Genomic DNA, 12,903 nt, shown 5'->3' with positions numbered 1-12,903 from the left:
AGAAAAGAAAAGAAAAGAAAAGAAAAGAAAAGAAAAGAAAAGAAAAGAAAAGAAAAGAAGAAAGAAAAAAGAGAAAAAAAGAAAAAAGAGAAAAGGAGTGAAAGGGTGGGGGGTGAAAGGAAAAATGAAAGGGAAATGGGGGGGGGGGAAAGGACAATATTATTTTTTTAAAAAAAGCACTAGAACAAGTCACTCACTGGGTGCCTCTGTCTCTCCGCACTGGCAGGAGCGCAGCCCGGCTGGGGAGGAAGCGCCTCTGAGGAGTTTTTATAGCGGGAGGGTCTCGATAAACCCGGGGCTCCGCAGCGGCGGTGCCGGTGCCCGTGTCCCGCCGGTGCCGCTCAGCGGGGCCGGGCTGGGCTCAACCTGCCCGGGGAGCCGGCTCCGCTCCACAGCCGGCGGAGCTGAACCTGCCGACGACGGGATGGATGGATGGATGGATGGATGGATGGATGGATGGATGGATGGATGGATGGATGGATGGATGGATGGATGGACGGACGGAGGGAGGGATGGACGGATGCCCCGCGTCCTCGAGGGCGCCCATTTTTAAGCCCGGTTTTAAGCCCCCGGCGCAGCCCATCGGCGCTGGGCGTGGGGACAGGGCAGCAGCGCTGCGGTTTCACGCGTGAAGGATGCGCCGTGGGGATGGACATACATGTATTTATTTTATTTTTTTAAGAAGTCACCGTCCGGGTATAAAAACTGAATATCAGCCGTGCGCGTTGGGATCGGCGTTGCCCAGACAGGGGGGGAACCCGGGAAATATGATGGGTTGGGAGCGCCGAGGAACAGCCAGGATGGGGGTGGCAGCTCCCCCTCCCAGAACTGTCCAGAGGACGGAGATCGACGCTCCCCGGCCCTATCCAGCCTCGCCGACGCCGCCAGGACCGAGCCCCGCCGCCCGGAGGGAACGGGCACCGCTCCTGGCTCCCCATCAGGGCCACGGGGGGAAGGGGGAGACAGGAGCAGGATGGCCCTCCCCGAGCCAGGGGCTTTAACTCGCTCCGGGAAAACTCAGAGAAGCCGCCTTGCCCGTAGCTTTTTTATTTTGCGGGGTGCCCCCTCCTTTACACACCCCAGGAATTGGGATGTTCTGCGAGGTGGGGAGGAACGGAAGGGAAAACAGCGCGATCTCTCCTGATGAACTTCCCTGGATGACCTGCCGGGTCCCTCCGCACCAGGCGGCCCCACGGCCTCTACCCTGGCGGTGAGGGGGTGTTTTGGGGTGTTTAAGGTGCCCCAGCACCGCGGGGGTCTCTTGCCCACCCCTCCTCCTTTGGGGAGGTATTTCTTTGAGAGGAGGAGGACGGTAAAGAGGGGAGCATCGTCCAAAAGCACAAACTTTCCACTTCCCGCCCTCCTCAGCTTTAAGCGTTTTGTGGACGCGAGGGCGAAATGTCTCCCCGGGATCTGCGGCTTTCTAACGCCTCCCCAAATTTCCCCGCACCCCAAGCACATCCTGCGGGCGAGAGTGGTCTCCAGAGCTTGGGAAAAGTCACTTTGTCTCTTTTAACATTTAAGGGGGGGGGTCTAGTGCCGAGCTGGGATCTTTGGGCAGGTGAGCTGAGATTCCCACCCCCCTTCCCGCCGGCAGTTACAGCCCTGAGACCTACAGCCGTGGGATCACAGGAGGGGAATTTCCATCCAGAGGTCACAAAATTGCTAAGCCATTTTCAAACGTGCCTTTAGCCTGTCCAGAGGCACTGGGGAAACCGCTTTGTTTCATCTGTTTGGCGGGCACGAAATAATTAATGCAAAATAAAAACTAATAAAACAAACAAAAAAATAAATTAAAAATTAAAATAAGTAAAACAAAATAATAAATCAGCAGCTACACCAAGTCCCATCGGTGGCGGGAGGAAAAGAAGTGGGAACAGCCCTGAGGGCCCCATCTTGCCCCTATGAGGGACAACAGGGGTGTCACGGTGGGACCCTGTCCCTCACCTGCCCCTCGCAGCCACAGCCCCAGTAACGGGAGGAGGACACTCGCTTTTAAATCTACTTTTCTCAGGCTGTCCCTTTATTTTCAACCCATCCTGGATAGACTGGATCTTCCCATCCCTTTTCCAGCCGAGGGGAAGTCGTGGTGGGGAGGGCAAAACCAGCCCCTACCAAAAGACCAAACGAAAAAAAAAATAGAAAAGGAATCCTTAAAAAAAAAAATTAAATAAACCCATCATTTTCCTCCCCTCCTCGGATTATCCTGTGGTCCCCGGGGGTTTTGCGAAGAGCGCTGGCCTTGACCGTCCTTTTCCCAGGCTGTGGCTGCAGATCCATCACCTCGCCCCCCCGCGGCAGCCCCCAGCAGGGTTTCCAGTGACAGCTCGGCGTTAATAGGAGCCCATTGTTGGAGCAATTAGCCCCAAGCTCGCCACCAGCCGCCAGATAAGGGTCGGGGGCTCGGGGGTTAATTCTGCCGGGAGGGAGGAAGGGGACCTCGAGGAGCGGGGCTCCAGCATCCCTCCTAGTTTGGGAAGGGATGTAGGGGAGGGGGAAAAATGGGGTTAACTCTGGCCCTAAAAGGTCACGAGGAAACGCTTTTAACACAAGCCACAGTCCCAAAAAGGGGGAAATTAAAAAAAAATAATAAAATCAACAACAACAACAAAATCCCGAACTCGGTGGGGTGGGGCGATCACACAACCTACCGCTCCCCTAAAAATGACCAGTCAAAGAGCACTAAAGCTGCCGAGCGCCCCACTTTTTTTTTTTTTTCCTTTTTTTTTTTTTTTTTTCCTGTTAAAATAGATACTGGGAAGGTTGTTATGGAGCAGGGACCTGGGGCCACCCCACTCTTCTGTCCTCTTTGGTGCCCACCACAGCGACTGGCACCTCGGGGCGGGGACAGGGAGACCCCCCTCCCCCTTCTCCCCCCTTTCTCCTTTAGCCCCCTTTTAAACGACAATTGACTGAAAGGGGATTAAGTTACGTTTGTCGGGCTGCTTTTTTTTTTTTTTTTCCTTCCAGGGTACCAGAATAGTACAGGTAAAGCTGTACAAACAGCCGGGAGCGAGGAATTGGGGGGTTATGGAGAGGACACGGCCCAGGGCAGAGCTCCGAAGATTATTATAATTTTTTTTTTTTTTTTTTTTTTTTTTCCTGTGTACAGCAACTTGCCGAGGGAGAGGGACCCGGGGCTGGGAGCGGCGTTGTCGCCTTCCCGGCTGGGGTAGCCCCTCCCGGGGCACGGATCCTGCCAGCCCCCGGGACGGGACGGTGCTGGGCCCTGGTAGCGCTGCTGAGACAATCTCGGGTTAAACAAAGGCGGAGAGAAGTGGGAAAATTATGTTTTCCTCTTCTCCCCCCTTCGTGAATCAGGCAGGAATTATGATCCTTTTCCCCAAAGCCACCCTCACCACCCTCCCGGCCTTTATCAGTAAAACGATGATCAGCATCGCTCCAGGTAGGAGCTGGCAAATTAATATTATTATTATTAATAATAATAATAGTCGTCAACGTGAAAGAGAGACTGCATTTCTGCGTCTCCCCTTTCTCATCTCACATGAGCCTTCCCCTTTGCTTCGAAACCAGCCACATGAGTGTTTCATTTTTTTTTTCCCTCTCACTCTTCTTTTTTTTTTTTTTTTTTTAATATATGCATATATATTTCCGTTCTATTCTAATAATTCATTTATCTCCCCTTCGCGAAGATCGGGAGGAAACGTAAACACACGCACATAAAGAAGTGCCGAGCCATGCAAATTCAGAGAGAGAACAAATCATCGGCTGATTACACCGGGTCCATTTTTTTTCCCTTCGTGCACCACCACCCACCCCAAAAGCACACGCTTTTTTTTTTTTTTTTTTTGTTTCAGCGCAAATGATGCTATTTGAGGGAGAGGGAGGAAGAGAGGGGGAAAACCCTGCTTTGCTGTAGAAAAGAAATTCGAAGAATTAAAACTGGGAGGAGAGAAACTGGGACTTTTCTTTCCTCTCCTCCCCCCTCCTTCTTTGAAGCTGAGAGGAGGGCGACTGCCCCGGGACACTGCAGGAGTTTTTAAAAAAAAAAAAAAAATGTCTGAGAAAGATCAAAAACCGGCTCCGCAAGTCCCAGGGGCGACCTCTCCCCCCGACACATTCCCCAAACTGCGCGGCTGAAGCGCGGAGAGGAGCCGGGCAAAGGGGAGCAGGGGAGGAGGGGGAGTCATGTCAACCCTTCAGCCGGTGCCCCGTCCTGCTCCGGGACGGCAGGCAGAATCCTGCTCCCTTCCCTCTTTCCTTCTCTCCCTCCTTCCTTCCTTCCCTCCCCAGCACAGCCGCTGTTCCACGCTCAGCCCGGTAAGTCCCTTTTACTCCCTCCCCCCCACGCACCTTTTCCCTTCTCAGACAGCAGAATTGTGCTTGGACAAGGGGGTTTTGCTCTTCCTTTTTATTCCCCCACCCCTTTTCACCCATTCTCCCCGGTTTTTTACCCCCCTCTCCAGGCTTGGCGAGAGGCTCCCGACCCGGGCACCACTCCCAGCGCACGGCGCTGGGTAGGGGAGGGCGGGCGGCGCTCCGAGGAGGCTTCGACCCCACAGGTTGAAAAATAAGAGTAGAAAAAAAGAGTAGAAAACCGCCTGAACAGCCACTCCAAATTACGGCGAGGTTAAAGAAGTGTGCACTGGGGGAGGGAAGGGGAATTAAAAAAAAAAAAAAAAAAAAAAAAAAAAAAAAAAAAAAAAAAAAAAAAAAAAAAAAAAAAAGAAGAAAGAAAGAAAGAAAGAAAGAAAGAAAGGAGGGAGGGGGAATCGGTTCATTTCGTGTTTCTCGGTTTTGCTTTATCACCCATGAACGTTTTAAGAGGTAGATAGGAAGGCGTACTGAAGCATCTTGCAGGCTTTAAAGCCGACAAGCGCCGTTTTCCTCGAACCCCACGGAGAAGGTGAAGCTGCTGTCGTGTTTTAGGATTTTTTTTTTTTTTTCTGAAAGCAGAAATTACCCCGGGACTTAGATAAAGAAGAAAGCACAAATCTCCAGGCTGCTGGCGTGAGAGGAGGCGGCAGAATTAAGACCAGCTCCTTGGTGAGGCGCAGGGGCATATCCCTACCTCCCGGGATTAAAGCCAGAGCGATTTGCTCCGGGAAGCGTCTGGCTGCTGCTCGTTTAAAGCCGTCCCTGCACCCCCAAAACAAACACTTCTTGCCCACAGACCCCGCCGGGGGTAACCCCGCACGACGCGCCCGCCCCGCATAGTGACAAGCCACTCCGTAAACACGGGGCTCACATCTACCGTCAGAGACTGCAAAATTCAAATAGTACCGAGGGTGTCGGAATCTGCACGATTGTCCTTTCTCTAAAGAGCGGACTACAGCAGCCCAAATTCCCCTGAGGAGCCCAAACAAGCTCCCCGAGGTGCTGTGTCTGTGTGTCCCCCCAGCATCCAAGCACAAGGCGATGCCCTGCTCATCCCGGGAGGTGAGCGGAGCTCCCAGACGAGAGTTCCCCCTCCTCCGCATCTCACTCCCTACTTGCCCCTGCGGGGAAACACCTTCTCGTCTTATTTCCCCACTTGAAATTAAAACACCCCCTTCGGCTCTGTAAAAAAAAAAAAAAAAAAATCACATCCCCGGGGAGAAGGAAGCGCTCTGTCCCAGCCGGGAGCAAAACGCCGCGGGTGGAGCAGACCTTCCTGCTTCTCTCCTTCCTTTCCGAGAGCCTGTTTTCTCCTTTCCCGTGGCCCTCAGGTTGCCGGGACCTTGTCTGTCCGGGATACATCCCAGTACTCCCGGGGAAGGGGGATCGGTGTCCGCCCCGTCGGAGCAGCAGCCCCTGCCCGCGGCACCGCCGGGTCCCGGCTCCCCCGCTCCGCACCTGCGGCCCATAAATAATGGAGAAAACAAGCCGGGCCCGTGGTTATTAATTATCCGGTTGCATTAAAATCCGTCACCCGGAGCCCGCTGACTGTGTACGGACACGTGAAGGTAAGAGAGCCTGGATGGATGGATGGATGGATGGATGGATGGATGGATAGATAGATAGATAGATAGATAGATAGATAGATAGATAGATAGATAGATAGATAGATAGATAATTTTCTCCCTTTTCTCTTCTGAAGACGCTCAATGACAGCTAACGCGGATTTTTGTTTAGCCCGAGCCATTTCCAGGTTCTCTCCTGAAACACCCTCCGCCCGGTGTGGGGGGTGGAAAATTTTCCTACAAGAGGGCAAGGAGGAGGGAGACTTAAATCCAGGGATGCCAGGAAAGAGGGGAAGCTCTCCTCTCGTTCCGCGGCCCCGGGTCCTGCCGGAGCCCAGAAATGCCCGGCCCGGCCCGCGGATCCCCCCGGCGAGGCCGGGAACCGCGGGGAAGGTGCGGGGTCCGGCCCCGGAGCGGAGCCATCTCCCTCCTCATCTCAGCCTGCCTTAGTTACACATCTCTGAGGTAGCTCTGGTGTGGGTTTACAAGGTATAAAAGGGAGAAAAGCGGTGGAAGATCGTCCTAAATGGATTCTGTTAGAACCGTAGTATTCCTGCTATGTGTTAGATATTTTTAACATGGATGTATAGAGTACTACATATATGGTACATATTAGGCACTATAGAGCACAGATCGACCTCACGGAATCAAAACAAATCGGTATTTTTTGTGGGAACAGCAAAGAACCGCAGCCATCGGCAGATGCCTGCCAGCACGAATATCGTTGTACACAGTCATGCGAGTATATAGATCCGTATAGAGAGAGTATATATATTTTTTTATATATAATATATGTACCCATAGGTACGAAGCCGGCACGGAAAGGCCCCGATTCCGCATATCCCGTAGGTCCTATCCCTTCCCATCTTGAGATTAATATTTCACATACCAGCTATGACAGCGCCGTGCCTCATCTCCCACCCCCAGCCATCCCAGCCTCACTCCTTTGCCCCTTAACATCCAGGCGTAAAACAGCTTCTTCTCACCCTCTTCCCAAATTTCGGTTCCCTCCCGGATCGGGGTGGTGGGGGCTTTCCCCAAGGTCACCGGGAAAACTAAATTTCGCCCCATACACCCCAAGCCATGAGGGAGGGTCGGGTTGAGTTTCAAGCCCTTTGAGCCGAGCTCCCCACCCTAATGCCCTCCACGTGGAGAAGGAGTAAAAATGGGAAGAATTCAAAAAAAAAAAAAAAAAAAGGAAAAAGAAAAAAAGAAAAAAAATAGGAGGAGGGTGAGGGGACACACCAACAGGCAAATCGGTGTTCACTGACCTGGGCAGACGCTTTTGGTTTTGTCCGGTTCCGCTGGAGCGCTCAGGGCAGGAGTGCGGGAGGAGCGGAGCCGCTGCTGGCATGTCGCAAGCTCCCACCGAGGGGGAAAACCTGGGGGAGCCGCATCCTCCGAACGCCCACCCTTGCCCTCCTCCTCCTCCTCCTCCGGGCTGGGCTGAAGATCAGAGCTCTTCCGGGTTGGGAAAGGGCAGAGCAGGAGTGAGAGGAATATGATGGGCCATTTCTTTACACACCCATCGATGGGGCGGGGAGGTGGAGGCGGGAGGGGGTGGAGGGGGCAGGGGCAGGGCCAGGGCCGGGGGGACGCGCCAGGTACTGGGGCTCGCAGCGGTGTGAGCGTGATGTAACCCGTCCCGGGAGCAACTGCCGGCGCCGAGAGCCTTGGAACACCGGGAAGAGAGAGAGAGAGAGAGAGAGAGAGAGGGGGAAATATAATTAAGCGTGTGATCACACAAATAACGCCGGGGCTCGCTCCGCTGCATCGAAAGCTTTCAAGGAAAAGCGGTGACATTAACGGCGAGGGGCTGGTTCTTCTCCTCCGCCCTCCACTCCCCCCTTCTCCTCGGGAGTGGAGGAAGGGGAGACGGACACACCTCTAACGACCCTGTTTTCCTTTATTTATTTGTTTTTGTCATCGCTAATTCATTTTTATTTTGAATATGTATCAGTGTAAGGCTCCAGGATCTAGACATGAAAAAAAAAAAAAATAATAATCCACACGCATGTCTTGGGAGGTGAGACGACTGTCCCCCTGTGTCCCCTGTCCTCCAGTCTTCTTCGGGACGAGGAAGGTTCCCGGCCACGGGCAGGAGCGCAGCAGGGAGACATCGACCTTAGGGGTCGGTCCCAGCCCTGGGGGTCTGTGAGTCCCCGTCTCTTTCCCCTCAGAGCTGGACTGGCTTGAGCCCAGGGCCGGTGTGGAGCGAAAGGGACGGGCGAGGGGGGATCTGCAGCCTCCTGCCCGCTCCTCAATCTCCCCTCCCTGTGAACACCTGGAGGTTTTCGAGGGCTGGGGAGCGGAGGGAAGATAAAAACCCCTCTTAAACTGCTGTAGGGGGAGGAGAAGCCAGGGAGCCTGGCTGTGGCCATGCCAGAAGCTCCGGGGGATGCCCCAAATCTTTCAGCGGTGGGAAGATGGAGGAACTGGCGGGGGAAGGAGGTGATTTTCCACATTTAACCCCCCATTCGTGTCACTCCCCAAAATGCTGCAGCCTCGGTGTGTGTCCCCCCGTTGCACTCGATCCACCGGCAGATTTTACTTGCAAGGAAACTTCCCCACGTTTCGGTGATGATCTTTTAATTTGTTAAGGGTGGGTGCTCATTTCGGGGGAGAAGGAACTGGGGGCGAGACGGGGTGTCCTGCCAGCCAAACCAGACAAGACACGAAGGACCAGCCAGGGGGGATCTTATCCACGGAAAACGCGTCCCAGAAGGGCCACACTCTTTTACCAGGATGGGCAGTCACATCCGAGCGGGAAAAGTGGGAAGGGGGAAAAACGCTACCTCACCTCATCATTTAACATCAACCCCCACATCCACCACTGGCGTGAAATGCCAGCACGGGAATAAACCAGAAATGCTTTATTCCCAGAGCTAAACACGGTGCATGGAGCAGACCCCAGGCCCCACGAGTGGGAGACCCACTGGTGCTGGGGGGATGAAGAGCCGCCCTCCTCGGCCCGACTCCCTTAGCCGGCAGAGATCCCGACAGCGAATCCCGGCGGTGCTGAGTCCCTCTGAGCTTCAGAGAGTGGGGCAAAATTTGATAATTGATCACTTAGTGAGGGGAAAAAAAAAAATGTATATACACATACGCTCCTGGTCCTGGAGGGATACTGTGGGGTTTTTCTGCTGACGCTGGGAGTTCGCTATCGCTGCTTCTAGAGTGACTCTCTGTGAGGTGAAAGGTAACGCGATCGCCTCCCAATTCTATCTTTAGAAAACACATTCAATTAAGGTAATAACTTAAAGCTCATTAAGGCTGCGAAGGGAACCTTCCCACCGCCAAACACAGATGGAAAGAGCTCGGGCACCCCAAGAGCGCGGGGGGGGTAGGGTTGAGCCCATCTACGCTCGCCAAGAATTGTACCTTTTGCTAAGGAAAAGCTTCGGAGAAAAAAAAAAAGAGAGAGAGAGGAAAAAAAAAGAGAGGATTTTGTAGCCACGAGGCTCGTGTGGTTTGCACTGAGCCGAGTGGAGGAGCCGGGGATAAATCCTTGAGCGGTATGGGATAACAAAAAAGGAGAACGCAGCTGAAATCACTCGGGGTGTGTGTTCCCCATCGTGGGGCTGGGAAAATCCCTGGGAAATCTTCTACTCCCCAAAACAGTGCTGCGGGAGGGAGGTGAGATCAGCCTGGAAGGTATTACCCGGAATCCTTTCAAAACTGGCCCGAAAAAGAAAAAACAAGGAAGGCGAGGCGGGGAGGGAGCTGGATCTGGGTTATCTGAGCACATCGTGGAAGTGGGGGGCGAGGTGGGCAAACGAAAAATCAAGAATCCTCCTGCAGAAACAGCTCGGGAAGCCCACGGAGATGGAGTCCTCGCACTATTGTCTCTATTGCTCTGACCGGGGCTTGCTGGGGTGGGGGGGAGAGAGAATTTGGGCACAGGCGCAGGCGCATCCGCACTCATACCCCCCCTCCCGCATCCACCCCGCACCGTGAAGTTCATTTCCAGCTACGATGGTTGGTGATTCAAAGGTTAAACATAACTAATGAGGCTTTAAATGGCACCCGGGGTTTATCATAAATATCACAGACCTGCCTCGATGCCTGCAGTTTAGGTCCGAATGTACATTAAAAGCAATAGTCAGATACCCAGAAAGCATTACAATAAATAAATAAATACATGAAAAAAACCCATATATATATATATATATGCGCAAACATACATATTTTTCCTTATGTGTGTATATATATCTGTATGCTGTGCGTGTATATATAAATTCCATAATTTTTCCATATATATAAATGTGGAACAATTTTTTTACTTGTGTTTTCCAGCTTACTAGGGGAGCCTGTGATTCTCCCAGCTCGCGTGGCTGATCCCACCTCTTGCTCTCCTCCTGGCACACAGTTAGGCGCGTATACATCGAAATAAATACCTGCACATACACACACACAATCGATTTCGGCTCCGCCTGAACCAAGATTTGCAGTCGGACCCTCCATAAATAAAATCCATACGTTATTGTTAGGGATAACCGCTCTGCCGGCTGCAGAGGGGAGGTTGGGGATGTTTTATTCGCTATAATTAAACTGCCTTGTCTGCTCTGGAGGAAAAAAAAACAAACACCCTCTCTGCCCCCACCCCGGGAGAAAAGTTGTCGATAATCAATAACTCCCCTTTCCCCGGCTGTGAAAACACAGTCTCAGAGAGGTTATTTTTTTTAATATAATCGCTGCAATCTTCGTTTCCAAGGAGGGGGAGAAAGCACCCTCCGTCTTGATCTCCCCAAATCAGGCGCTTTGGCATTGATCCTGCGCTTTGTGTGCGCAGAGTATATTCGCTTTAAAACGATTTCCATTAAACGCGGCCGCCTACATTGGTAGGATCGACCTAATGACTTTGTGGGGGCGCTGGGGAGGGAGAGCGGGGATGGGGGGGGAACCTCGGAAATTAAAATAATCCCCCCCTTTTTCCCCCCTTCGTCCACATCTTCCATTCACCCAAATCGGGGACTTGGGAATAAAGTCAAAGCCAGACCCCAACAAACAGCCGCAGTTGTAAATTCCTATCCATTACAGCCAAGGTGCAAAATGTATTTATAAAAATATATAAAGCACGTGGAAGAGCAGAATTTTAATTAAATCTTACTGCGGCTCTAACAACATCGAAGTGATATTTCATTCGGAGCCCGCCTCTTGCTTGTGTTTTATAGCGTTTTCTTGCCTCTGACTTTTTTTAAAATATTAGACGAGGTACAGAATTATAAATGACTCTTTCCTTATCTGTGCTGCTCACATATCCAGGATCAGAGGAGCTGATTAAGAAAGAAGTCAGAGGCAACGTTGGATTCATAATGATTCGGAATAATGAATCCTTATCTCTGCTTTCCAGATTATCACCCTTTCAGCTCCCAATGTTTTGTTACATGGGATAATTTATTGCATCTAATACATCACAATGAATCTGATGGCGGAAAGCGATGGGCAAGGTTGGGGGGGAAAAAATCGTGGGTCCTTATTTTAGTTCAGTTTTATCCTGGGGGCAGCGCGAAACCGATTTTTTTTTTTTTTAATTGGGAAAATATAAGGTAAATCTGATAATAATAATAAAAAGAAGTTCGGGGGGGATGATGAGGCGCTTTAATTAGTGTGTCACTTTCAGACTGAAATTAAGAAAATCGACCGGAGATTCTCCTCTCGGTGGCTCCGAGATCCTAATTTTACATGATTTATTTTTTATTTAAGGGGGAGATAATGCATCATAAACATTGAATAAAGCACGGAGCCGGGTTAAGATAAAACACAATTTGCATCTCTCTTCCCCCCCTCCCTTTTTTTTTTTTTTCAAAGGGAGGGCTACCAATAATGTTCATTTTTTCCTCCCCGCCCCGTTGCCAAATAAATACATGCATAGCAAAAAATCGATAAGATTTCTGCTAGAAGTCTCTCCCCTCTCTCTCCCTGTGTCTCTGCCTCTTTTTTTTTTTTTTTTTTTTTTAAGGCATTTCTCATAAACTGGAGAAACTCCGCGTGTTGCTTTGTATGCAAATGAACATTGCACTGTGTTTCTGGCTGCAGAAATGAAATACGGGATGGAAGGCGGGGGGAAAAAAAACATTCACCTGAAATTATTGATGTTCGTGTGCCTGAGGAGGGGAAGATCTGCTGATATTTTGCTGGATTTGAATGTATTCGTTTGAATCCTTGAAGGGAAGCAGCAGACGGGCTCTGCCTCCTCACCTGCACAGGGAAGAGCTGCATTTCAAACATTTTCTGTGGCGAATAAAACCCTCTTTGCTCCATTCTGAGGGATGGGGTGGGGGAGGGAGGGATTCCCACAGCAGTAACAACTCATCCCAAAACTTCATCTCAGCTGAACCACAGCATGGGTCAAACCCGATAACGGGGTTTGGGACAATCCCCCCAAAACCCTGCGAGGCGCTGGGGAATGACCCCGACTCGCACTGGAGCATCCCCGCCTCTGAGTTTCTTGGGCAGCACAGGAGAGAAAATGGTGCCTAAAATCCTCTTCGTGGTCAATTTGCTGCGTCTCGATTGTGTGTTTTGGTTTTTTTTTGTTTAGGGTTTCCCCCCCACACATTTTTTTTTTTTCCTCTTTGTGTGCAGGCACTCCTGATGCTAAAATTTCTGGGGACAGGTGCTGGCAGCTCTATTCTGCCTTGGTTTAAGTTTCCCTGGCTCCCTCTCATACCTTCTTGGCTCTCACAGCACAGGGACGGTGTTTAATCATTAACCACGTCTAGCGCGGTCCTTTTTTTCCAGGAAGGGAGAGACGCTTCTAAAATGAGGTTGAAAAATAACTTGGTTTTCCCCTTTGCCTAAAGGGAAAGGCTCCCACCCGGGGTCTTGAGTGGGGGGGACCTTCCACCCCACCCCCCTCTCCACGTCTCCCCGCTATAGGTTCATCGTTTTATAAGCGGTGTTTCACAAATCCCATCCAAACGCTAATCTCGGCTTCCCTTCTCTTCCTCCACCGTATATTCCGTGCAATATTTGTCAAGGAATTCCAAGTATCAAT

At 51.4% G+C, this 12,903-nt stretch overlaps 1 protein-coding gene across 1 annotated transcript in view; it reads right to left on the bottom strand.

Moving 5' to 3' along the window:
- The window catches only part of GATA3 (GATA binding protein 3), a 29,393-nt gene extending 22,022 nt beyond the window's left edge, over window positions 1–7,371 (bottom strand). The window contains exon 1 of the mRNA XM_027899662.1: window positions 7,175–7,371. The gene's annotated coding sequence lies outside the window, so the exon portion shown is untranslated. The remainder of the gene's footprint in view (window positions 1–7,174) is intronic.
- Window positions 7,372–12,903: the final 5,532 nt, after the last annotated feature.

The sequence above is a fragment of the Empidonax traillii genome, unplaced genomic scaffold (genome assembly GCF_003031625.1).
Source record: "Empidonax traillii isolate 1590-97213 ecotype Southwest subspecies unplaced genomic scaffold, ASM303162v1 scaffold681:size344372, whole genome shotgun sequence".
NCBI lineage: Eukaryota > Metazoa > Chordata > Aves > Passeriformes > Tyrannidae > Empidonax > Empidonax traillii.
The sequence above is the reverse complement of the archived record's forward strand: the minus strand, read 5'-3'. Positions and strand labels throughout refer to the sequence as shown.